A 23957-nucleotide genomic window follows, 5' to 3' on the forward strand; every position below is an offset into this window, starting at 1 on the left:
TTATTCTTGATATAGTCTATATTCTTGATAGTACATCATGTGTGAACAATTTTGCTCAGATTTTCCTTCTTAAATATATTTTCACTTAGGATTTTTGTTGTTGTTTTTAAGCAGGGAAAACACTACGGCTGCAGATGCTTTGCACCTGGATGTAATTTTCAGATTTTCATTTTGCTGAGTAGAAGCAGGCAGGCAGTGTACCTCTTCAAAAGCTGCTCTTGGTCATAAGGGACCAACTCCATCAGTGTCTACTGCTGTGCCAGTCAGCCAGCTCCCAGGAAGGGCTGCTGGAGGTTTTCTGGTGTCCTCCAGTCCCCAGGCAGCCACAGGAGGCCAAGTATGGCCAAGGCTCTGGTGAAGATCTGGCATGTGTTGGGTCATCTACTCCTGGCTTTGTGTGTGTGAAATCCAGGCAGGGTTTGCCTCTCTGAACGAAATACTTATGATCACTGGTGTGTGCCATGGGGATGTCCTACCAGTAAATACCAAGATTATTTTATCATCTGGAAGACCAACATGCTCTTCTTTTGATGCCCTGAGGAAGAGCTTCCTTCAGTGCATGGCTGAAGAGCTATAGCTCATTGCCTGGATTTGCTCCATATTGTGCTGATGGAGTTCATGCAGATTCTATGTGGTTTAAATGCTCCCTTGAGTAACCTGAGAAATCCTGCATTCTCCCAGTACTTTTTTTGTCCCAGCATACTGCAAAGGAGGAAAAAATTGTGGCCTTTCATCAATAATTATACTGCAATCTGGTTTAGTTGTACCTCTGGGATGATTTTAGCTGAATCTTGGCTTTCAGCTTGGTGTGAATCTCTGATGATTCTATTTTTGAGCTTTTACTCATGGAAAATTAGTAGGTCCTCAATGCCGTATACCTATATGTAGATATGCATTTCTGTGTGTATTCATGTGGTATCACTTTATCAGGCTAGCCTCTGGTAAGTGAACAGCATGCCTGTTTTTTTATTTTTATTTATTTATTTATTTTTCTTTCTTTTAATATCAGGAGTGTATGTGGGTATCAACTAAAAGTATCATCCAGCAATAGAAATGTTTTTAGGTATCTTTTGGGTCAGTGCAGCTCCAGTGCACATGCTGGGTTAGGAGGAGGATGGTGATATCTCCTGCAATGCACCCCGGCAGGAACAGCAGTTCCATGCTTTGCACGCACAGTGCAGTAAATACAAGTCTTTCTGATTCCATGTATCCTGTTCTACAGAGAACTGGTAAATGTGTCCTCTGGGCAGTTTGATCTCGCAAACCCCTTCAGCCACAAGACTGGTATTTCCCCTGGTGAATCACATCTCCTAGCTGAGGTCTGAGTTAGATGTAGCTTTGGGTGGAGCTCTGGTGAAATGCAAGCAGTGAAAAGTCACTGGGAATTAAGACTTATGCTGAGGGGGAAAAAAGAGAATTACCACCCTTAAGTCACTAATTGTGGCTACTAGCTTGGGGATGTGACCTCAGAACTGGCTAGACTGATTATAACTTCAGGCTTGTGTGAGAGGGTCATGACTTACACATTCCTTCTTCTCTTGATCTTCCTGTTATTTGTTATTGCATGGCATCTTAATTTACTAGTGAGCTTTGGAAGAGAGGATGGCTAGGTGTTGGGGAAACAGTTCTGGACAAGTTCTCGTTTGGGTATTTTGGGTTTTGCTTTATTTCTTTCATTTATTTTTTCATTACTTATAGTTTCCTAAGAGAGCCTGTGAAGGTCTGAAACTTGAGCATTATCCACTGGTCATATTAATTGTAATGCAGCAATGCAACTCTGTTTTGTACAGCCAACCAGCTAAGAAAAGTTAATTGGATTATCCTTTTGGCTAGAAGACTACTAAGTAGCTCAAACACTCTGTACTTTTAAAGATGTGTCCTTTTAAAAATTTGAATGCAGAACAAGAACTGGTGTTAGCTGTCTTCCAGGTCAGTCTTACAAAGTAAACTGTATCCACACTGAAGAAGAAATGACTGCTTTGTCATTTTAACACTGTATGTTGGAAAAGTATCTACAGAAAAAGATGAAAGGGTGAAGAGATTGGAGAAGCAGTAGGGTGTTGAGACAGAATGTCCAGTCCTAGATTGATTTCTGCAAAGTACATAATCAGGATGGTACTTCACGTATAGCTTACGCTGCTTTTTGGTGCCTTATGCTGGATAGAATCATAGAATTGCTCAGGATAGGAAAAAAACATTAAAGATCAGGTAGATGTTATGTGTCCTGCAGCTGCTCAATAGGGTATTACTGCAGGGACTAACCACCTGATGTGGCTTACTCTCTGCTTAGGTGTTATTTTCCATTGTGACCAAGTGACTGTTAGAATTCTATTTTTTTCTTTGCATTTTGCATTGAAATCTCAAATATGAATGATGTTTGAGGAACTTGCTAATGCATATTTTTCCTTGTTGAACAGCTTACTGGTAACAGACCTAATTTTGGTTTGGATTTGAAACCTGGCAGAAATCGGTATGTGGTTTTACTGACCAATGTTGTTAACATTTCCATTTTGAGTAAACTCTTCTACGGAGTGGCTTAACACACAGTTTCTATATGAGATCTTGTTATTGCTCTTAGCAAATGGCTCTGTGCTTAGTTATTGTTTGCAAAGAAGAAGCAACCATGTTCAGCAATTCGGGAAGAAAAAAAAAAAGAGAGCACTCCAGCCCTTTTAAGGCTTTGAGGAAAACTTGGCGGTTTACTCTTCTGGATGGAAGGAAGTATTCAAAACTGAAAGGTGGTGGTCATTTTTATAATTTTGTGTACTTGCAGTGAAAATTTGGATTATGAATAATACATCTTAAGTTGGATTTCTCATGCATCTCAGAGACTAAATTGAAACATCTTGGAGCAGAGCTCAAATCTGGGCATCCGTATGTCTGTTAATCTTTCTGGGATTAGTGGCATTGATAAGTGAAATGAAGTGCCCAGGAGGACGAGCTTTGTTGATATCCTGTGCCATTCTGTATCCTGCCGGACTTCAGAGTTGAATAAGCTTCCTGTAGTTGTATGTCAATGCATTTTTCTGCAAGTAAAGCACATACATATGTATGCTGCATATACTTCCTCTGCTTTACTGGGGAATTTTGCCTGGCTTGTAGTATCAGGCTATATTTTTGAAAGTATGTAATCCTCATCTTTTGGAGAGCCTTGCTGGAGATTTTTTAGTAAATACTGAGCAAAGGTGAATATTGAAGAGTTCTCTTAAATTAAATTGTTCTGTGAAATTATTTGCGTTTTGGTTCTGTTTTATCCCAAACAGAAGGAAGAAGAAGAGGGGAAAGCTTAGCAACAGGCCTCAGGAGCTGAGCTGTGTCTTCACACGTGATCCTGGTAATGACACGCAAAGGGTAAACCACTGTGTTGGATGACTCAGGAAATAAGAGGCTACATGCACTTTTATGTGTTAGTGTTGCTTCTTCCTATATGTTCCTGGAAACTGTTAATAATCCTTTATTATAGGCCAGTGATAGGACGGTGTGTTAATATAAGGCTCTCTTTGTTTTGTTTTGGAGAATGTCCTCGTGGGGGATGCCGCATGCCTCAGCAGAAGCACTTGGTTGTTGGCTTTCCCTTGGGGGCGTAGTGCATTCCCACCCTCAACAAGTTTACCCAAGGGCTTTTTCTTATGGCTTGTCTGCCTTTATGCTGGGATTGAGTTGAAGCTGTCATTAACTTCAGCTGGAATTACAAAGCCGAGTGTTTTTGGAAGTTGTAATTGACGTGAATACTGCAAGCCCCTTGGTCTTCTTCCTTCAGAGCCTTGCACACCTTCAGAAGGCAGTAAAGAAGAACTCCATCAGTTCTGCAGCACTTGGAGAAAACATTCTTCTAGCTCTTGATGCAGTGCTGGATTGCTGGAAAATGGTACCGTTATGAATCTTGCATTTTTGTGTCGTGCAATATATAGGTAAATGCTCTTTCTTCCTGAACTCGATATCAGAAATTTGGAATTTATCTGGAAGGATTCTCATGCTTTCCCTTTGCCTTCAGAGAAATTGGCCCAGGTTTTGGTGCTATGAGATATGAGAAGTTCATTCCTTGTTTTGAAAACATATTAATGTTTACAGTGTTAAAAGAAACAGATGATTTGATCCTATTTTAGTTGCTGTTGTTTAGCGTGTCGTCAGAGTGTTTACCCAGGTGAAGCTAAATGCGTTTGTTGAGAGGTAGGGGATTGTTTTCCTTACAGACTTGTTTATCCTGAGGAAAAGCCAAATTCCTTTGTTCTACAAAGCTGTGCAGTTAGCAGTAGCAGAGAACTACATAAAGAGATCACTTCAGTTTGACCACTTCAGTGGCTCAGAAAAGAACTGTGTATCTTGGTTAGGCTATATTTTTATTTGCTTCAGGAAGAAGCCAAGTTGGCAGGGCTGTGGGGTTCACGCCAGGACAAGAAATAGACGGGGATTCTGTAGATCAGACTTCTTGTCTTGTTGGTCTTTTTTGGATCTCTTCCCCTTATTAAATATAAATGTGGCTGCGGGAATTCAGTTTATCTCCTTATTACAGCTTTCTGGTGATAAGTACAATGAATAGGTTTGTTTACTCTGTGTAATGATTGAGTCTCGTATATTCCACAGAAGAAAGTCAGCGTGGCTTTTACAGTGGGGCTTTGAAGGATGGCATTTCCTGTTTCTTTTCAAAGAGAAGGAATATCTGATAAAGTGAGCTCTTTGTTGTTTAAGCGCTGAGACTCGCCTTCTGCCATGTGATATTTAATAATCTATTTTCAGGAATAAACAAATTATTCAGCGCAGCAAATCCACGCTATGAAATATAATGTGTGCAGCAGCCCTCTTTCAACCCTTGCAGTTAGATTTCCAATAGTTTTCACGCCAAATCTGCAAAGTTGGGACAGATGGCAGATGGGATTTTGACGTAGAGCTGCATAGCATTTGCAGCAAAAGGGCAATTCTCTTGCAGTTTTCAGAGCCTCTCTTCCTAATTTCGGTGTTGATGTGTACCAGTTTGCCTGGGTGATTCAGTACCTTAGATGACTCCAGCCTGGGTGCAGTAGTGAACTCCCTGAGTCTTTTATGCAAAGCCTGTGAACAAGCATAATTGTAGTGTAATTAAATGCTTGTGTTAAACTTTAACTTTGTAGTCACAGCTTTGTCAGAAGGAAGCCTTTGTATGAGGCAGTTAAGGTGATGCTCTCCATAGCTGGTGGAAGACAGAAAGTGATGCCCAGATCTATGTATTTTTCCCAGGCCTGGGGCACCCAGAACAAGAAAGACGTGGAACTCTTGGAACAGGTCCAGAGGAGGGCCACTGAGATGAGATCAGAGGTCTGGAGCGCCTCTCTTATGAAGAAGGATTGAGGGAACTGGGCTTGTTTAGCTTGGAGAAGACTCTGGGGAGACCTCACTGTGGCCTTCCAATACTCAAATGGGGCATGTAAACAGGAGGGGGAACGGCTGTTTGTGAGGGTGGATAGTGATAGGACAAGGGGGAATGGTTTTAACCTGAGACAGGGGGGGTTTAGGTTAGATACTAGGAGCAAGTTTTTCACATAGAGGGTGGTGACACACTGGAACAGGTTGCCCAAGGAGGCTGTGGATGCCCCATCCTTGGAGGCATTCAAGACCAGGCTGGATGCGGCTCTGGGCAGCCTGGTCTGGTGGTGGGCGACCCTGCACATAGCAGGGGGTTGAAACTAGATGATCTTTGTGGCCCTTTTCAACTCAGGACATTCTATGATTCTATTATTCCTTTTGGACTTGGTCCTTTGTTGACAGCCTGTTTCTTAGAGCTCTTCATGGGGTGTTCAATGGAGAATATTAGTCGGGGTATCCTTTGTCTTTAGATAGTAAGTGGAGACTTGCTGTGTTCCAGCTGCTTCTGGAACTGACAAATACAAGCTGTAATAATGAATTTCGAATTCTTGTGCTACCTGTTGAAATTCTTACCTACATTTGCTTGCAAATGCTTGATTTTGAAAAGTGTGCAGTCCCTTTATGTAGTCTGAGTGGCCATAGTGGGGCAAAGTCACTGCAGAGCTGGTTCCAATGGTATAAAGTTTTTGATAAGTTGTGCTTCTTAGGATTGTCCTTTAGAGTCTTTTTCTTCTATTTGTGGTGTTGGATGATGGCATGCTTTTGGATAGCTTCTCGTAGGCTTATTGGAGAAATGTGAGGTTATCCTCAAGAAAGTCCTGCAATAAGACCTGTGTCCTAAGTGCTCTAAAAGTTACAACTTTAGCATGTTAGTACTGCTGTATCAGTGATAAAAGTAGTGGAGCAAGAAATTACTCCTTGTAGTATTATTGGCACTGAAAGTTTTACTGTTCTCATGCAATTGTATTTTCCCTTAACTTTGATCTAGATGCTGTACCAGCGTTACTAGTAAGCAGTGAGTTTACTCTTTGCTTACTCTCTTCAGAAGAGCAGTTGTGATGCCCTTCAGGAAACAGTGGTTGTTGTGTTGTTTTTGTTTTTTTTAATCAAATTTTTGCAATTGTTGGAAGAGGGAGAAATTTTGAGAGTTCTGTGCAGCATGGTGAATGTTTTGCCTGAGGCCTTTGATCATGGGGAACCTTCTTATTTGCATCTTCACCTATGGAAGGGTCTCATAATATCTGAAAGCTAGGATGGTGTGCTTTAAAAAAGGCTACATTAATAAGGTCAAAGCTATGGCTTTATAAATGGTCGCTTCTTTTATGGATGTGTGTATTTATTTGGCTTGTTGATTTTATTGTAATCCAGCTGCAATGCTTTGTGCTGTTGGTTCCTTTCTTATACCAGTGTAGAGGAGAGGTATGCAGAAAAATAGTACCTTTTACTCATTGCCCGAACAGACCTAAAATATGATGTTTATGCTCTTGTTCCTTGCTAATGCTGATGTTAGTCAACTAACATGTTTGTGTTTTGCATGTACTTCCTTTCATCTATTATGTTTAGGTTAATGATTTGACACAATTGGGGAAATGACTGCATAACTTGGAGAAACTATGTAACAATGACTTATGTCAGGATTGTTTAAAAACAAAAAGCAATTGCTGTGCATAAAATGCTCCTTTTTTCTGACTTTTTATAGTTGGAGTTGACTGAAACAATTAAGAAGCCTTACTTTTATTTGTTTTGTTTATTTTTCAAAGCCCTGGAAGTTTGCTGACAGCTCAAACACCATACTGAGCAAAAATAACGGAAGAACCTTAGTAGCTGACAGCTTAGTTTCCCTACTGAGAAGGTGACTCATTGGGAAGGAAAAAATAAGTTCAGAAGTGGTAACCATTAGTATCTATAAATAAGTAAAAACAAGTTACTTGTTGGGCTCTCAAATGGATAAGAGAGAGGTTGTTCCAGTTTTTCATCTTTACCACGTGTTAAAAACTGAGGTACGCTATGTCACACCATTTTTCTAGATAGCTTTAAAAATAGCTTCTCTTTTTTCTGCACAAAGAAAACTGGTCCTCTTCAAGTATACCTACTTAAATGGCTATTTGGCTCCACTATGAAATAGATAGAGGAATTTTATGTATCAGTTCATTTCTAGTGGCTTGTGTTCCCAGCAGAAATACCACCAGCTTTGCAACCTCTTGTCTTGCGGTTGGTTTTCTTCCTACCTGCCTGTCAGCTCTCTGGGGATGTGCGTTGAAGCACTGGGGTGGAGGATCGCCATGTGTTAGGTAGTGATCCCCCTGATGGCTGTTGTAGGACCCCAGCAGTTTGGAAATTGCTTTCAAGGAGATGCAGGTTTTGTAGTCCTTGGGAGCTTGTGTTGAACTCCTCTTGAGGATGTCTCAGGGCACCTTACACAGTCCAGATCTCTTGATTTCTTCCCTTGCTCTACATACAGTGCTGCTCCCACAAATCATGTTCTCAGTTTAAAGTCTTCATTCAACGGATCAGCTGTCTTGTACCCTAAGTTGTGTTTCAGCATAATTAAGTGAGGAACTTCGGGGCTTGCATGAAGAGCTAAATAACAATTAGCCAGTCTTGATTTCTCTGGTGCAGAGTTAGGGCTTTCATCTTCAGACTTAGGTTTCTTGACTGTTGACTGACCAAGCATTGATGCTTTTTCAGTTGTATGTTCTTCCTCCTTTAGCATTGAGTAGATTTGTGGATTTGTAGCACTTCTCATTGCATACACGTTACCTGTTCTGTTTTGGAATATAATAGTAAAAGTGCTTGTGAAGATGCATATCCTGGGTCAAATGAAGTTCAGCTTGGCATGTTCTACTTGCTCCAGCTCCACGTTACAGAAGAGCTCTCATGTAGCTTCCTGCAGGATGGGCTGCTACAAAGGTCACTTCTGAATTGCCGTCGTGTGAGCTGCTCCCTGCCCTGAGCCTTGCACCTCTTATCAGCAGCCGTTGGCAGTGCCCGAACAAGCTGCTGCTGTAGTGCTGCTGGCTGTGCAGGAGGAGGAAGTAGTTGGAGAACTGCAGGCATGTATGTTGGTAGGTTTAAAGGGGCAGCAGAGTTCTAGGGTTTCAGTGCTCTAAAGCTAAGTTATGAGATCATGGGTACAGCTAACGAACCCAAAACAAGCAGTAACAGAAAATGCTGGGGTTTAGTTTTATAAAATTTGATGTCTGGACTTGTGTAGTATCGGAATGTGTATGTAGTATTTTCCCTGAAGATTTAGCTTCTCTGTTGCTCTGCTTAAGTGAAGTAAGGAGATCTTGATTCAGCATATCTGATAATTTCTGGGTGAATGTGTGACTCTTCTCTAATTCAGAGATGGAATGATGTGTCCCAGTGTACTTAATATTCAACATGGTCTCAAATCCCTTTTGTTGCGGCTTCTAGCTGGATACGAGTTACTTGGCTTCTTACACAGTCCAGGCTTGCTTTGGGTGACTTAGGGAACCCTCATAGCTCTACCAAACAGAAGCTGATTAAAATGACTAAGCTTCAGTAGGTAACTACTGCTGATCTTGGGACAAATTACATTCCAGTAGTAATGCCCACTATTCAAGCACTCATAACTGTCATAGAGCTACTCTTAAACTTGCAGCTAAATGCACACCTTCTGCATTACTGCTGTAATTCGTAAGCTGATGGTGGAATGTGATAGCCCCACATAGTGCCTGCTGCTTTGTCTCTTTTAATCAGGAGAACTGATGTGGTTCTGCTGCCATGTTCATACCATCAAGAATTAGGACAGGAAGTCTCCCTCACAATTGGCTCTCTGTTTTCTGCGTACAGATGTGGCTTTGTTAGCAAATGACTTGTCTAACTTACTGCCATTTTTTAACCCATGTCAATATTGTTGATTTGTATGCTGACTGTAGAACTTCTCTTATTGCAGGCATATTCCTGGAAAGCTAGAATGAGGGGTTTTTGTTTGTTTTTTCTCAAACTCATTTTCTTTTGACAAAACTAAGCCACCTCCTTACTGGTGTTCTGCATGGTGCATATTGAGGGAAGAATACTTACTTCTCCACTGTAGTGGAGATGGTCGGCATTGACTCTAAAGCTCAATATGAAGTTTATTTAGCATTTAGGAAGCTAGCCTTGAGAAATGATCAGCTTAAGCAGTGAAAAATGTTGATACCATATTGGCTCATGGAAGACGTGGTTTCAATAATGCTTTTTTTAATTTAGTGGAAAGGAAGTGGAGCAGTATACAGAGTCAGGAGTAAAGGGAAGGGTGTTTTCTGTATTTTGTAACTCTGTTGAAGAAATTGATTTGTTAGTTGTGGGTAAGGGTAATTACATGCCATCCTGTGTATTTCAGGCACCAGATGGTATCATGAAAGCTGCTGTTAGTAGAAAAAGAGTAGCCTTAACTTAGAGACTTTGTGTGGAAAATTTGTTTGAAGAGGAAGAGGACGTTGCCCTCTCCTTGAAGTGAGCAGGAAGAAGAAATGTTATATTATACATTGTTCATTATTGTGTATAGTAGAAGTAGTAATTAAGTTTTATAGGGCATGTTCAACATCTGTGGTGTATTATTGGCTGTATTATTCACACATCTGTCTCAAGAATAGAGGGCGTGAATGTGTATGCTGTTAGAATGAATCATTAGCTGTGTGTGCTCTTTATTGAATATTAGAGACTGAGTTTGCTGGGGAAAAAAAAAAAACGAAAACAGTTTCTAAAAATTTCTTTTTTGTGGCAGAAGGACCAGTGGATGTAATCACATATTTAGTTTATGGACACATTAACAGAAATAATTTGCAAAAAAAAAACAAAACAAACAAAAAAAAACACGATACAGTATTATCTGAGGGACAGACTTGGACAATATATTCATTAAGGAACCAGACAAACAAAAAGTTTGCTGAATTTGCACATTACCTCTGAAAATCAGGTGCATTTATGAGATGAGTTCCAATGTGATCTTAAGGAATTAAAACTAAGCATGTATGTCTGCATGCTTTTAGCTATAGGTACAGATTCTGTCTACAAATAGAGGCTTTCTTATGTGAACATGAGTGGAAATTTAACTCCTAGAAGAAAACTTCAGGTACACACATACTGTCATGATAATATAGACAGAAGTTCTGATGGTCATATTTGTGCATGAACATGCTGTTGGCTATTCAGTGGTGAAAGAGAGCTTAAAATGTGGCCCAAACAATATTTTATAGGCACTTCGTTTAACAGATCTTAACTAAGTGATAAACACTCTGTCAAAGTTTAGCTGTGTTTGTCTTGTGCATGAGTAGGTAGAATGATGAAAATACAGCCATTTCTTGAAGAGGGACAAGTTGATACCTGAAATGACAGGGAAGCTATAGGAAAAGCAGTCAGCCTGTGAGTAAGAGGGAAGGTGATGTCATGTGAATGCTATCATGGGATTTGGGTGGTTTCACTGCAGGCTCTCTCCAAGACTTTCAGCCTTCAGCAAGTTAATGAATCTGTTTTCACCATGGTTCTCTTGTTGCATAAGACAGCCGCAGGATTTTCCATTTCCAGCCTCTGGTTTTAAGCTCCTTTGGGAGGGAGATGTGGTGCATGAGGTGCTGGCCCTCATGCTGGTGTGAGAGTGAGTAGCAGTATTGCGAACATGAACAGCACCATTCCTCTTTGAAGAAACAGTAGCTCTTAGAAATTTCTAATATGAATGGTTTTACTGTTTCTGACAAATGCAGTTCTGCATATCTGCTCTTTGTTTTACAAATATATCTGCTTTGCAAATAAAGTCTGATCTACCTCCTGAAGTGGCCAAGTGCTTGTTACCTTCCTTGGTGAAGGAGCAAGCATATAGACCTTGTTTGTATTGTAGTATTTTCTGATGCGTGTGTGAAACTTGTGTAGAACTCCAAAGTCTCAAAATGTATTTCCTTATAGATGAAGAAATCTTCCCCCCGTATAATAACATATTTTATATGCTGCTTATGGGGCTAAAGGCAGCATGTGCTGTAAGCATAAAGTTTTTCTTCCATTTCATATTACTTATGACTTCTTTGTAAAGCAAAGTGGTTGTGTTTGAAGCCAAATATTTCTGATTGGCCACTGAAAGAAGGTAATATGGATCTGGCAGGGAGGAACAACACTGCTACTGCAGCATTTATTTGCAGTAAAGTGGAAGTAGCTTTTCATGACTCCTGTTGTCAAACCATTGAGCAACACTGCAGGGGCTTCGGATTGAGCAGAACTGCCATGTGGAGTTGGATTTTCTGGTAATAATGAACAAGATGCTTCTCAGATGTTTTGCTCTGAGATTAATAACAACAGGCTGGTTGTTTTTTTTTTTTGTTTGTTTGTTTTTTAAGAATAAAAATACATTTTTGGCTAAAGCAATCTGAGTAATTAATATTGTGTTTCAGGTGTTTTGTTTTTTTTTAATGACACTGCTATCCAATATGGACAGGCATCCCACTGGGTAACCAGGTTGGAGCATTTTTCCAAAATGAGGTCTGGGTTTAAGAAGCACTTATTCACATGTGTGCATCCCAGTCACATCAGCTGAAATTCTGCACATGCTCATCTGACTAAAGAGAATTTCTTCAACCCTATTCTATTCTACAGTGATTTACCCACACACTTTTCCTCCTTTCACAGTTGCACAGTTCATCATTTATGGAAAAGTTGTTTTTCATACTTAGATAATTTCATTTTACATAACTTTACTTAATCGATTGAAAAAAAAAATCAACAAATGGCTATTCTGTTGACTTACAGTTGTAATAACTGTAAGCAATGAGAATGAATTTATTACTAGTATGAAAAATAGCAAAAGATTTTGGCAGTGTTTATGCAAAGGCAGAAACTTATATTTGTTTTAGACTTGCATTCTTTAGTGCCATGAAAATCTGATTGTAAGTATGTAAGATTAAATGTTTTAATAGCATTGTGTCAAGCAGCTGTGGAAAATTCCCAGTTTGAGTTTGTGCAGGCATTTCAATACTATAAGGTCCATACACCTTAGGGTGCCTTTTTTTAAGAGAAGGCACTTATGTGGGCTGTCAAGAATCACTAATACTGCATTTTGAGTATTATACTTGCATTTTAATTTAGGTACCCAGCTAATTTGACTTGAGTTTACTGTGCGGTCACCTTACTTATAAATAACTTTAAGCAACATCCCTGTTGCGGCAAGTTTATAAAGTCCTCCTGGGTTTCACAAACCAGGGAACTGCAGCCTACTGTCGGAGCTGGATGTTTGTGGAGTCGTCTGGGTTGACTCTTACGAAGGAATTGACAGACTTAATTCATCGCCAACTAAAATAAATTGCTATGTGAAAAGTTCACACTCTGGACTACGTACACTTTCAGTGGTAGCTAGTGGAAAAATCACAGTTCTCTGGGCTTTAGGGACAACCAAGGTGACTTGTGAAAGTCTGCTGTCAGGATTGTTGCATTGTGGCTTCTAACTTGCCTTTTGGGCAGAGTGGTGAGGGTGTGAGGAACTGAGCTATGTAAGCCTAGTGGAGCACTTCCCTTACAGAACAAAAACTTGTCTTTGTCAGACTTGAAGTTGTTGCATGTTGTATATATGTTGCCCTCATGGAAAGGGATCTGATTCTAGTTGGCAGCAAATTGATTCTGAGGCAGCAGCATGCCTTGGCAGCCCAAAGATCAAACCATACCCTGAGGTGCACCAGGCCCAGCACTGCCAGCAGGGTAGGGGGAGCGGCTGTCCTCTCTGCGATGTGCTGTACAGCCTCACCTCCAGCAGTGGGTTGGGTTCCACAGTATAGGAAGGACATCAAGCTATAGAGTGTCCAAAGGAGGGCTGTGAAGATGGCGAAGGGTCCTAGAGAGCAAGGTGTGTGAGGAGCAGCTGAATCCTCTGATTTGCTCAGCACAGAGCAGAGGAGCTGAGGGGAGGCCTGATGGTGGCTACAGCTCCTCACAGGGAGCAGAGGGCAGTGCTGAGCTCTGCTCTGTGTGACAATGACAGGACCCGAGGGAACGGCATGGAGCTGCGTCAAGGGAGGGGCGGGTGGGTGTCAAGGAGAAATTCTTCACCAGAGGGCAGTGGGCATGGCCCCAAGTGCTGGAGTTTGAGGAGCATTTGGACAGTGCTCTCAGATACAGGGTTTGAATTTTGTGTGGTGCTGAATGGGGCTGGGAGTTGGACTCAGTAATCCTTAAGGGTCCCTTCTAATTCAGGATGTACTCTGATTCTGTGGTTGCCTGTCTGTTGCCTAATAGGGACCTGTGGTAGTCCAAGGCATTAGATACTCTTCTAAAATAGAGTGTCTGGAAGATGAGGTGGCCATAATAGAAAGAAATGCCTGCTTCTTGGCACGTTCTCACCGGGAGCACAACCTCTGCATGCTGGTGCATACTCAGCTCTCCACAAAGATCTTTGGACTTTGCATGCAAGTACATTTCACACCCTGAGGTCTCAGCTGTCACTGCATTATTTTCACCAGCCTTGACATCTGTTGGAGTTTGCTTTTGAATATTTCTGTCTAAAAACAGCTGTACTCTTGCCGTGTCTTTCTCTGGTCTCATGTCTATCCCTCTAATCTAGGCAGTGCAGCTTTGCACAGCCTCTGTGGGCACTGGCAGACTGGGGGTGATGTGAGTACCTGGCCACAGTGGTAGGTCCTCATGTCAAAGAAACAGGGTCTTCTCCCTGGAATTAGACCAAAACAGTGAGGTTAGTGGCAAGGCCTGAGTTGGTCGCGTAAGAGACAATGTGCTCTGATTTTTAGCCTGATCCAGAAGCAGGGAAAAATCTTTACTGTGGGGATGTTCCATTTCTTGTTGAGCTCAAGGGACAGCTTTGGTGTGAGGAGTCTGGATGATGCAGCACTGGAACAAGTAAAATGTAATTAATCATTTGGCTGAGAAGGTCCTCTTCAGTCTATGAGGTGCTCAGCTGTTCAGCCCAATTTCTATTATGTATTTGCACTTAAGAAATAGCAGTCTATAACAGTCTCAGCCCAGATATATTTGCTTGACTCATTGTTCATCTTGGGATAATGGCTCATTTTGCCAGGTATTAATGCTTCAAATCGCTTCTGTTTGGTTAATGTCTCCTAATTGCTTTGTAGTTTAGTTTCAGATTAAATCTTCCATCAGTCTGCAAAATGAAGCAACACATACACATTAAACTATAGAAACAACTGGTCTTTGTTGATGTTTTTTTATACTAGGCTGGAGTAGATGTTTTTTTCATTTAACAGCTACCGGCTTGTATAAACATGCATCAAAAAGTTACAATCAGCACCAGAGTGATGCAGGAAACATTCATTCCTGCTGTTAAAAAAATAAATAAATAAAAATAAAAAAGGATGAGGGACGTGTATGCATCAGATCTCTAGGTGTGCCTGCAAGTGAGGAAATTCTCTTGCTGAAAGCTGGAGTGCAGATTTGTAGCTTCTTTGAAAAGATGCTCTGAGCCAAAAGGGAAGGTGTGTGGTATACATCCCAGGAAATCTGTGGGCTGTTTTCATATATCCTGCCTTGGGGGTTTCTCTATAGATGGGAGATGGGAAGTGCTATGGCATTACAAAGTTCATGCCAACATAAAGTGTGGAAGTATCAATGACAGCAGAAAGGTTGTGGAATTTCTGTGCATTGATATAAATACCTGCCCCTTTTGCTCGGTATTGGTTTTTTTTTTTTTGCTGTTGTTGTTTGTTTATTTTGGAAAGCTGTTCCCTTCTGGCAGCTTACTAGTGAAAAAACTAAAAAGGAATCAATTTTTCTTAAATGCAATTTCTATGAAAATTGAAGAAGGAAAAAATGCCTTGCTCTGTAGATGCTTCATTTTGTGTTGTCACAACTGCAGAAAAATCAAAGCACATGCTAAAGATATAATAAGAGTAGGATTACTGGAAGGAAGCGTATCTGGTCAGAGTGAACGAGTGGACTAAGCAAAAGCTGGAGATTGCTTTTCAGGGGGCTGTGACCTTGAGGGGCTGGATATAATGAATGCAGTGTTTCAGGCTGCCTTTTTACCTTGCAACTACTGCATGCCATTGGTATTCATCAGCATGGGTGAGGCTCTGCAGTGGAAAGCTTCCCAAAGCATCATCTCACCTCTGAGAAAAGCTGATAAAATGCAAAACTTCAACGCTCTTGCAGGATCAGTATATTTATTTGAACGTAATGGTTAACTTTATCTAAAATATACATGTTGTTGCTTAATGTTCCTTTGGTATAGAATCCCAGGGTTTCTGCTAAGCTTCACTTTCTATGTTTGTTCACACGCATATAAAGTACTAACAGCATGCTTTGGTGCCACATAACCTCTGAGGATGCTGGGGTTAGCCCTGGTTTTTAGGCTTAAACCATTGAATAGTTGAACAGGAGAGTGTACTTGGGTTTGGTTTCTTTTCCTCTTTTGCATCCTAATCTTCCCTGTCCCCAGAGGTCCCTATTTTGCTTCTTCATTGGATGTTTTCACCTAACACCAAAATAGGTGTTTTCAAATGCCTCTTGCAATTGATTTTTTTAATAAAGACATTCAGGTAGTTTGAGAAGTAACTCGTGAGTGGCTAGTTCATATTTAGTGACGTTTTGCTCTTTGTTTCAGGGTTGGTAGATGAGGGCGTATTTGTATCCTATTTCCAAGTTATTTGGAAGTTGAATATAGGTTTTTATCCTCTACAATTTGAGATATTGTCTTTATGTTTCAGAGGAGTGAGGGGTTCTTACACATTGAACTGCAATCAAGCCGTACATAACTCACATCTCACTTCATGGTTGAGTCTCTCCTTGAGTTTCTCACTTGGGGAAAAAGGAAGAGTCTTAGTAATCACTGGAGAGGGAGGGCATGGTCAGAGCTGTTATCGACAGTCCTTCTACCTGATCTGGGTAAGACTATAACACCATACCCCAAGGATGTCAGTGAGGAAAAGTTGAGAGGCATGGGGCTGTTTAGTCTGCAGAAGGCTGAGGGGGGATCTTACCAATGCTTATAAAGAGTCAAGTGAGTGGGGCCAGGTTCTTTTTGCTGGCCCCCAAGACTACAGGGAGCAATGGGCACAAACTAGAACACAGAAAAGAAAGTTACATATGAACATGAGGAAAAACTTCTTTACTTTGAGAGTGGTAGAGCACTATAACAGGCTGCCCACAGTACTTGTGGAGTATCCTCTGGAGAACTCATCTGGATGCTTTCTTGTATAACTTACTCTAGGGAACCTGCTTTAGTAGAAGGTTGGGATCTCCAGAGGTCCCTTCTAACCTCTATGATTCTGTGATACTATGATAATGTATACCCTGACTGCTGTGACAGGTGCTTGCTTCTGTCCTGTTCCTTGACGTTCCCATAACCTTCCAGCAAACATTCTTGTACCTTTCTTTGTAGAACTATTGTAGCACATGCTACTTAGGTGAATTTAATTAGAAAGCTGTTGTCTGTAATTAGAAAACATCTTTTTTGCTGTACAGCAATGAACTCCTAGAAGTTGGAGGGCAAAAGGTGCTCAGTATCATGCACCATAAAAAGCACAAGCATCTTCCTGAGTTACCTCTGAAGAAGGAAGAGATGTACTGCTTTGATTGTGTGTCTTCCAGCAAAGTGTTGTGAGATGTCTTTCATGAAGCTTCCTGCATGCGAGAAGCCAACTTGATGTGGCTGATGCTCTCTGGTACAGTACTGACCCTCAACACTGTGAGCTCCCTGGTGGGCACCCTCCACAGATGGCTGCATCCCCAAAGCCTGAGTAGCTGGCTGCTATCATGCATGTTTCTGTTTTGGGTGCTTGGGAATATGCCTGTGCTCTGCCTTTTAATAATAACATATGCCATTATTTTTTGCTTAATTGGTTGTGTTTTCATCAGGTGATCTCCAGACAGGCGATTTGCAGTTGCTCAGTGATTGTTGTGGTTTGCAGCATACAAATTAGTGTGGGAAGCAGCTAACATGAGCCTTGCAGCTGTAGGCTTCAGAGGCAGGATCTACTTTTTCTGTGCTTCCCTGGAGTGCAGAAGATGAGGAAGAAGAACATGGAGGGGTGCAGGGCTGCCCTCCCTTCCTCAGGATGTTCATGTGTTGCTCTAATGAGGGATCATCCTGTGTTCTAAGCCTGGCACAACAGTTGGGCTCTGGGAGTAGAGATGTGCACAGATGTTAAGATTCCTTTTTAATTAATTAATTTTTAAGAATTTTAAAGGTGCTTACATCCTGAGTAAGTAGCACTGGTTCCCAGTCACCTCCAGGTGTTTCATAAACTATGCTGGAGTTGTCGTTGTGGTGGTACAAGTCTGATAACATCCACCTGGGTTTCCAAAATCAGCCTCAGCTCTGCTGCTGCCAAATCACTGAAGCCAGTTGTTGCAGTCCAGAAAACCACATTTTCCTAGCGGGGTGTAGACAGGGCAAATACTTATTTTTCATCCATCAATGTACATGGAGGCAACTAGGCTGTAGGGTGATCTAAGCTGTTGGACTTGATGTGGTGAAAAGATATTTTTTCTAGATTCAGAACATTGCCTCTGACATATTACAGTGAGTACAGGTAGAGTTGGGTGAGTAGTGAGCTCAGGTGAATGTTACTGGGGGAGTCATTGCAGCCAGGAGGTGGAGGACCTGAGTTCTGTCTACAAAGCTTGGGGCAGCCTAGACCTGCCAACCACTGATAGCTGAGGCCTTGCTGGGATTTTTCTCCCTAGCCTGAGTTCAGCCAGCTGGGTGGGACTCTGAAAGGCAAGAGTGACGTGGTGCTTGGGAGGTGTGGCTGAACAGACGCAGCAGCACGGTCTCATTTACCAGCTGTCCAGTGCTGTCCAGGCTTCTTAAGATTAATTTTAATGTTATTGTGAGGGTATTATATATTTCATGTTTAGGAACCAAATAAGGGAAAGCAAATTACATACACTGCTTCTTTTTAAGGCATGTATATCCTGAGAAGTCTGTCATTTGCCTGGCTGTTACTGCCCCCTGTTCCACTGTGAATAGTGATGGAAAAATTTAGGGTGGCCCCAAGCTCTTTCCTTCTGTGTTGCTTACATCTCCGCTCTGTCACCAACAACTGTCTCCTCTTCTAGTTCATTTGTCATCCTTCTGAATGACTTATCTTCCTTACTGAGTTCTAACAGCTCACTTTCTCCCCCCCCAAGCTAAGATACAGTACAGAGTACTGGAGGCACTGTTGTGTTCAGGGCCATCTGTTCTGCTGAGGATTTACAGAGGGACTCAAAACTGCATATCTGCTGGAGAAAAGTTGCTGTGCATGTTCCCCTCTTCCCAGGTGTCACTTTTTTTTTTTTTAATTCATAATTGCCATGTTTTACTTGGAGCATTGCTTCTTAATTTTGGTGTTGATCAGAAATACCACTGACTCAACTGCCTAGAAGCTGTTGTTCTTTCTGCCTCAGCTTGCAGGCACAAGAAAGAGATGTTCCCTTGCAGGCTGTCCAGCCTGAGCCTGCTTGAGAGTGGTAGTGATGCAGGTATTTCAAATTCTTGTACTGTATTTTTGCAGACACAATCCTATGGTGGACAGTACTGAAAGCGTGCGCGCACACAAAAACCTAAACAAAAAAAGAAAACCAAAATAGTATTAAAGGTAATGCTTTAATCTTTCTTATTAGAATCATTATTCAAACTGTAGCAATAACACTGGCTTTTGCAAAGACTTGATTGTATCTTACTGCTGGATTTTCTTCTTCTACTGTGATAAAGCTACTGTTTCCTGCATGTCATCCTCAGGAGCTGACGACCATGTCTTCAGAGCTTTGTGAATGAACTTAGTTGCTTTTTAGGTTTTCATCTAGTGATTTAAGCTAAGCAGCAGAAGGTGGGGCGGAGCATGCTTGTCCACCTGCATGTATGAAGGTTAATCTCTGCTCTGTCTATGTAGAGAATAACTGGAAACTGTTTGTTGTTGTGTTTTGTTTGTTTGAAGCTTTTCTGTGTAAAGTGGTCATCATGCAGGAAGCGATGGTGATTTAAAGGCCTGGGGATGGTAAAAATGTATTTCAGTTTGCTGCCACTAACAATAATAATATCTGTTTTAATCCAGTTACTTTTAAAGTGGCACTCTGTTGCTGGTGCTGCGCTGTCTCCAGTTACTGAAACAGAAGGAGATGTATTCTGTTCAAGGTTAATCAACAGCTGCTGCCCAGACCTCAGGAGCTGAAGAGCTGCTGCTTTGATCTGTTGTGGGGGATGGAGAGGCAACAGAAACACTGATCTTTCAAGAGATTTTGTTCTGCACGAAACTGTCCTCCTACACTGACCTTATATCCCCTGGAAACTTCTTCATGGCTTTGTTCTGCTTTAAAACAGTAAAGCAAAGCAGTATGGCCTAGGAGGCAGAGCAAAATTCATTGACAGGAAGGTGTTGGTAGCTTATTCCTCTTCTCTCTGAGGAAATTACACTTAGTGCCTTCAGTGTTCTAAAAATGAATTTTATTGCATTCAGCCAGATTCGGTATTTACTAAGATTTAAGTGTGTAGTCACTTTGGGTATTTGAGATATGGGAATTTAGATTAAATGCTCAAATACATTCCAGACGTGTGCTTTCACTCATTCTCTGCAGAGACAGGATTTCAGTAGTCCTTCTCCATCACTACTTCTGCCTTTCCTGAGGAAAAATGATGGTTTTCCCACAGTTGATAATAGGAAGCAGGATGTCTGGAGAGAGATAGAGAACTTATTAGTTATCTTAAAGTGACTTCTGAAAGATTCATTTATTTCTGTCTCTCAGGGTGTGTGGCAGCAGTGTACACAGACCTTAGTACTAATTCTGGTATTTCAGCCACTCCTGAAATCCAGTGCTGGATTTCTCTTGTTGGTGAGCTGGGAAACCTGAGCTGGGAAACATGGGCACTGCAGAGAAAGGGAGCTAGATCCAGAGCAGTATTCTGAATTACACATTAATTGCTGGACAAAAGGTCATGTTTGTTTCTCTGGGTTTTCGAATGTGAGAAAAAATCTAGTTTTCTGTTTGGGAGGCTGAATGCTTCGTGGGTTGAGGTCAGTAAGAGAGATCCTACTTACAGTGAACTTTGAGTTTGTCAGTGAATAGCCTGGCCAGGCATGCACTCAGCATATTAGGATTTTTGGGTGCAATGAAGGGCAAATTTTCAGAAGTAACAGAGTTCATTAATGCCAAATTAGTCAGGTTACATTTTTGTCAGGATAGCTGCTTTTTTTTTTTTTCTTGCTGTGGCCCTCCTAGTGATTGGTTTATGTATTTGTAAACAGGAGGAATGAAGATAAATGTGGTCTTGGTTATCTTCCACAAGCTAGACATTAAAAAGCAATGTCTAGCTTGACCTAGTTAATAACATCTCTTCCTCCTTCTTAGAATTTAGATTTGGAGCCAACCTACTGTAGTGCATAAATGAAGGGTTCTCTAAATATGTATTGACTGTTGTTCCCTTTGCTTTGTCACGACTTGATAGCAAATGCTTTTTGAATGGAGATGTGACAATAACTTAAATTCATTCTTCTTAATATAAAGCAGTTTTGACTACTTTGAATCAATTGCTTTGACGGGTGAACTGGATTTTACAATATAATATGTGAGTGAGTAGCATTTTGTCTTGGATGAGAGCAGTCATTAGGCAATATATCCTTGTTCATCCATATATGTGTGTGTGTGTGTGTATAAATAATATGCACTATACCTATGCACTTACAGCAGTTTTGTGGCTGTTGTTCATGCTATTGCACGGCCCATTGGCTGCATCTCCAGTGGGTCCAGAAGAAGTTCTGGCCTGGATGTCATTCCTCGCTTCCAGGCCTCTGGTTCTGAGAAGTCTCAAAACTTTATTTCACTGAATCCTTTATTTATTACTTGCTTTTTTTGTAGTAAAGTCAAAGTGAAGACATAGACATGTTTCAGAGGTGTTGACATCTTCCTAGAAGACACTGCAGGAGATAGCAGGCATTTCAAGCCACTTATTTCTTGCACTTGGTCAGGAATTGTGAAATGAAAATGCATCTGAATTCTGTGATCAAAGTTGGAAGATTTTTTTTTAAATCTGAAGACTGTTATATGCAAGTCTTTTCTGTAAATTTACAAGTAATGAGGATTTTGTTCTCAAGATTGTCACTTGCCTGTAGCAAACGTGCTTCTGAGGGACTGTAGTGCAGTTGTGGAGCTAACTGGGCATGGAAGGCGACTGTAACTTCCTGCTAGATCTTTTGCCAAGACTTTAATTTTCCATCTCCCAGTTTGGGAGGTCCCACAGTCCATCCTGAAACACATAGACGTTTTATTGTTGAGCAACCTCACCACAGCACAGGTTGTATTTGCATTTCAGATGCCCCAGGCTCCGCAAACTGCATTGTTCCAGCCTCGCTGAATAGTGGCCATTGACCCCTAACAATGTACATTTGTTTAAATCAAACCGTTCCCTGCTTGCTTATTTTAGGGATAGGCCAGCCAAGTGAATGCTTCTGTTCAGACCCCTGTGTTGGCTTCAGAGCCAGAAAATTGCAGAATTCATTATTTAATTTCACTATGGAAAACACTGTCCTCCTTATGAGAGGCTATTTTGAATGCTGAGGTTTTGGCAAATATTGTTGTGGTTTAATGTTTATAAGCTTTTTGTTGCCCTTGAAAGCATGAACTTCATGTTACTTGAGCTCAGAGAATTTGGCAAATAATAAACCAGCTGAAAAATGGGATATTGGTTGTCCTGAAGCGCTTTTGGACGAATAGGGTTGTTGTGGCATATTTGTGTGTTTCGATGGGTCAAATTCAGAGGTGAAGACAGACTGGTAAGGATGCTGGAAGCCCAGCAGCAGGCTGCTGAAACCTTCCCCTGGGAGGTGGGAGGCCAGGGCCAAGTCCCCTTGGCTGTGCTGCCTCAGGAGTGTTACTGTGGGTGTTACTGATGTATGTGCAGGTGAAACAGTGGGGCTGAGGACATGCAGGGAAGGGAGGGGTGCCTTTCAGGTTGGAGATGGCACTGCTGGGGATGGCTTTGGTGGTTTAGCCAAGTTAGCATGAGAGAAGAACCTTTAGTTCTCTGTCCTGGCAGCTGTGGTAGATGCCGCTTGGTGCTGAAGATCACAGAATCATTTAGGTTGGAAAAGACCTTAAGGGTCCAACCATCACCTCGTGCTACAAGTCCACCACTAAAATATGTCCCTAAGTACCACATCCACATTTCTGAAATACCTCCACAGATAGTGATTCCACCACCCCCCTGGTTGGCCTTTTCACCACTCCTGAGGAACACGTAGGACATTTCTGTTCATTGGCTTTGCCAGGAAGGAGCCAGGAAGGCCAGAGAGCAAAGCCTTCCTACAGAGCAAGATGCCTGCTGGCCCTCGGGCTCCTGTGCCTGATTGAGCATACACTGAGGGCACTGGGGAAGGTGCCCTTGGGTGCCTCAGTCTTGCTGGAAACCATCTGGCTCAAAGTTTTGGAGGTAAAATGGCAAACAAATGCAGTTTGCCAGAGGGTGGAATGGAAGGAAATATCGCAGATGCTCTTATTTGATTTTCTGTGTGACTGAGCCCTTGCTGTTCAGAGAAACCCAGCAGCAAAAGTTTTTGTATTCTTTGCGATCATCACTGTTTCTCAGTGCTGATGTTCTCCCAGCATGGAAACAAGAATGATATTTATTCAACGTTGTTTTAAGTGTATACAGCTTCTAACGTGGCGGAACTCTGTGGTAGACCCATGAGCCATGTAACAGAAATAAACTATACTTGTGATTGTTCATTAAGAATTTACACTCGTAAGAGCTTTTAAAAGGCTTAAATCTAATTTCTCTGTACAAATTCGGGCAAAGATGATCTTTGGAGCTTGGCATGCAAAATTAATTATTTTAATTGTTCTTTTTTGCTTTTTAATAATGATCATACAGGCTAAGTCTCAACCTTCTTATTATCAGGGTACATCCTATCCCACCTCTATCACAGCTTTACCTTTTCTACAAATTCTCTGGGGATAATTTGTCTGTCCTGACTGAGGAGGAGACACAAAACCTTCTCTCTCTATATAGACCCCAAAATACTGTGTTTCTGATATTGTAGCCTGCTATGTCTGTGCAGAGAACAAGTGTACAGTCTGGATTTGAGGTTCATACCACTGGGGTGCTGCAGCTGACTAGCTTTGGGTGTTTCTCCTTGAGGGTTGTAAATAGCTGGTTTAAAAACTAAAATAGTCTGTGTCTGCCCTGTCTTGACTTTGGTGGCTTGCTGACTGTGTCTGTGTTGCCTCTTTGGATCTAAAAACTAAATGCTATTGCTTTGTTGGTGATTCTAGGAAATCCTGAGTTCTTGTGCAGCCATCAGAGCAGGGCAGGATAAAGGGTAAAGGAGTTGAGAGACAATGTGAAAGGTGATAGAGGTGAAGTGCTGTGATCCTAACAGAGGTTGAAAATAAGCAGGTAGTGAGCTTGCTGTCTTTGAGGAGCGTCTTTTAAACAGTGCATGTAAATTCAAACACTGCTTTGTCATTTTACGTGTGCTAACATGAAGCACGTGACCATGACTCCCTGAATGAGCTCCTGCTGTTCATGCTGGCATTTAGGCACTTCTAGTTAAAAAAGCAAACAAACAAAAGTACTTCAGTGTGGTTCTCCTGTGTTTACGGTTTCAATAGAAGATGACAAGTACTTACTGAAAGATTATTTTCTTTCTCTCACTTGCTTATTTGAATTTTATTCTTACATATTCTCC

At 41.4% G+C, this 23957-nt stretch overlaps 1 protein-coding gene across 1 annotated transcript in view; it reads left to right on the forward strand.

Moving 5' to 3' along the window:
• The window catches only part of MYO10 (myosin X), a 151195-nt gene that overhangs the window by 5522 nt on the left and 121716 nt on the right, over nucleotides 1-23957 (forward strand). The gene's annotated exons all lie outside the window — the stretch shown is intronic.

This window comes from Meleagris gallopavo, chromosome 3 (assembly GCF_905368555.1).
Source record: "Meleagris gallopavo chromosome 3, MGAL_WU_HG_1.1, whole genome shotgun sequence".
Classification (NCBI taxonomy): Eukaryota; Metazoa; Chordata; class Aves; order Galliformes; family Phasianidae; genus Meleagris; species Meleagris gallopavo.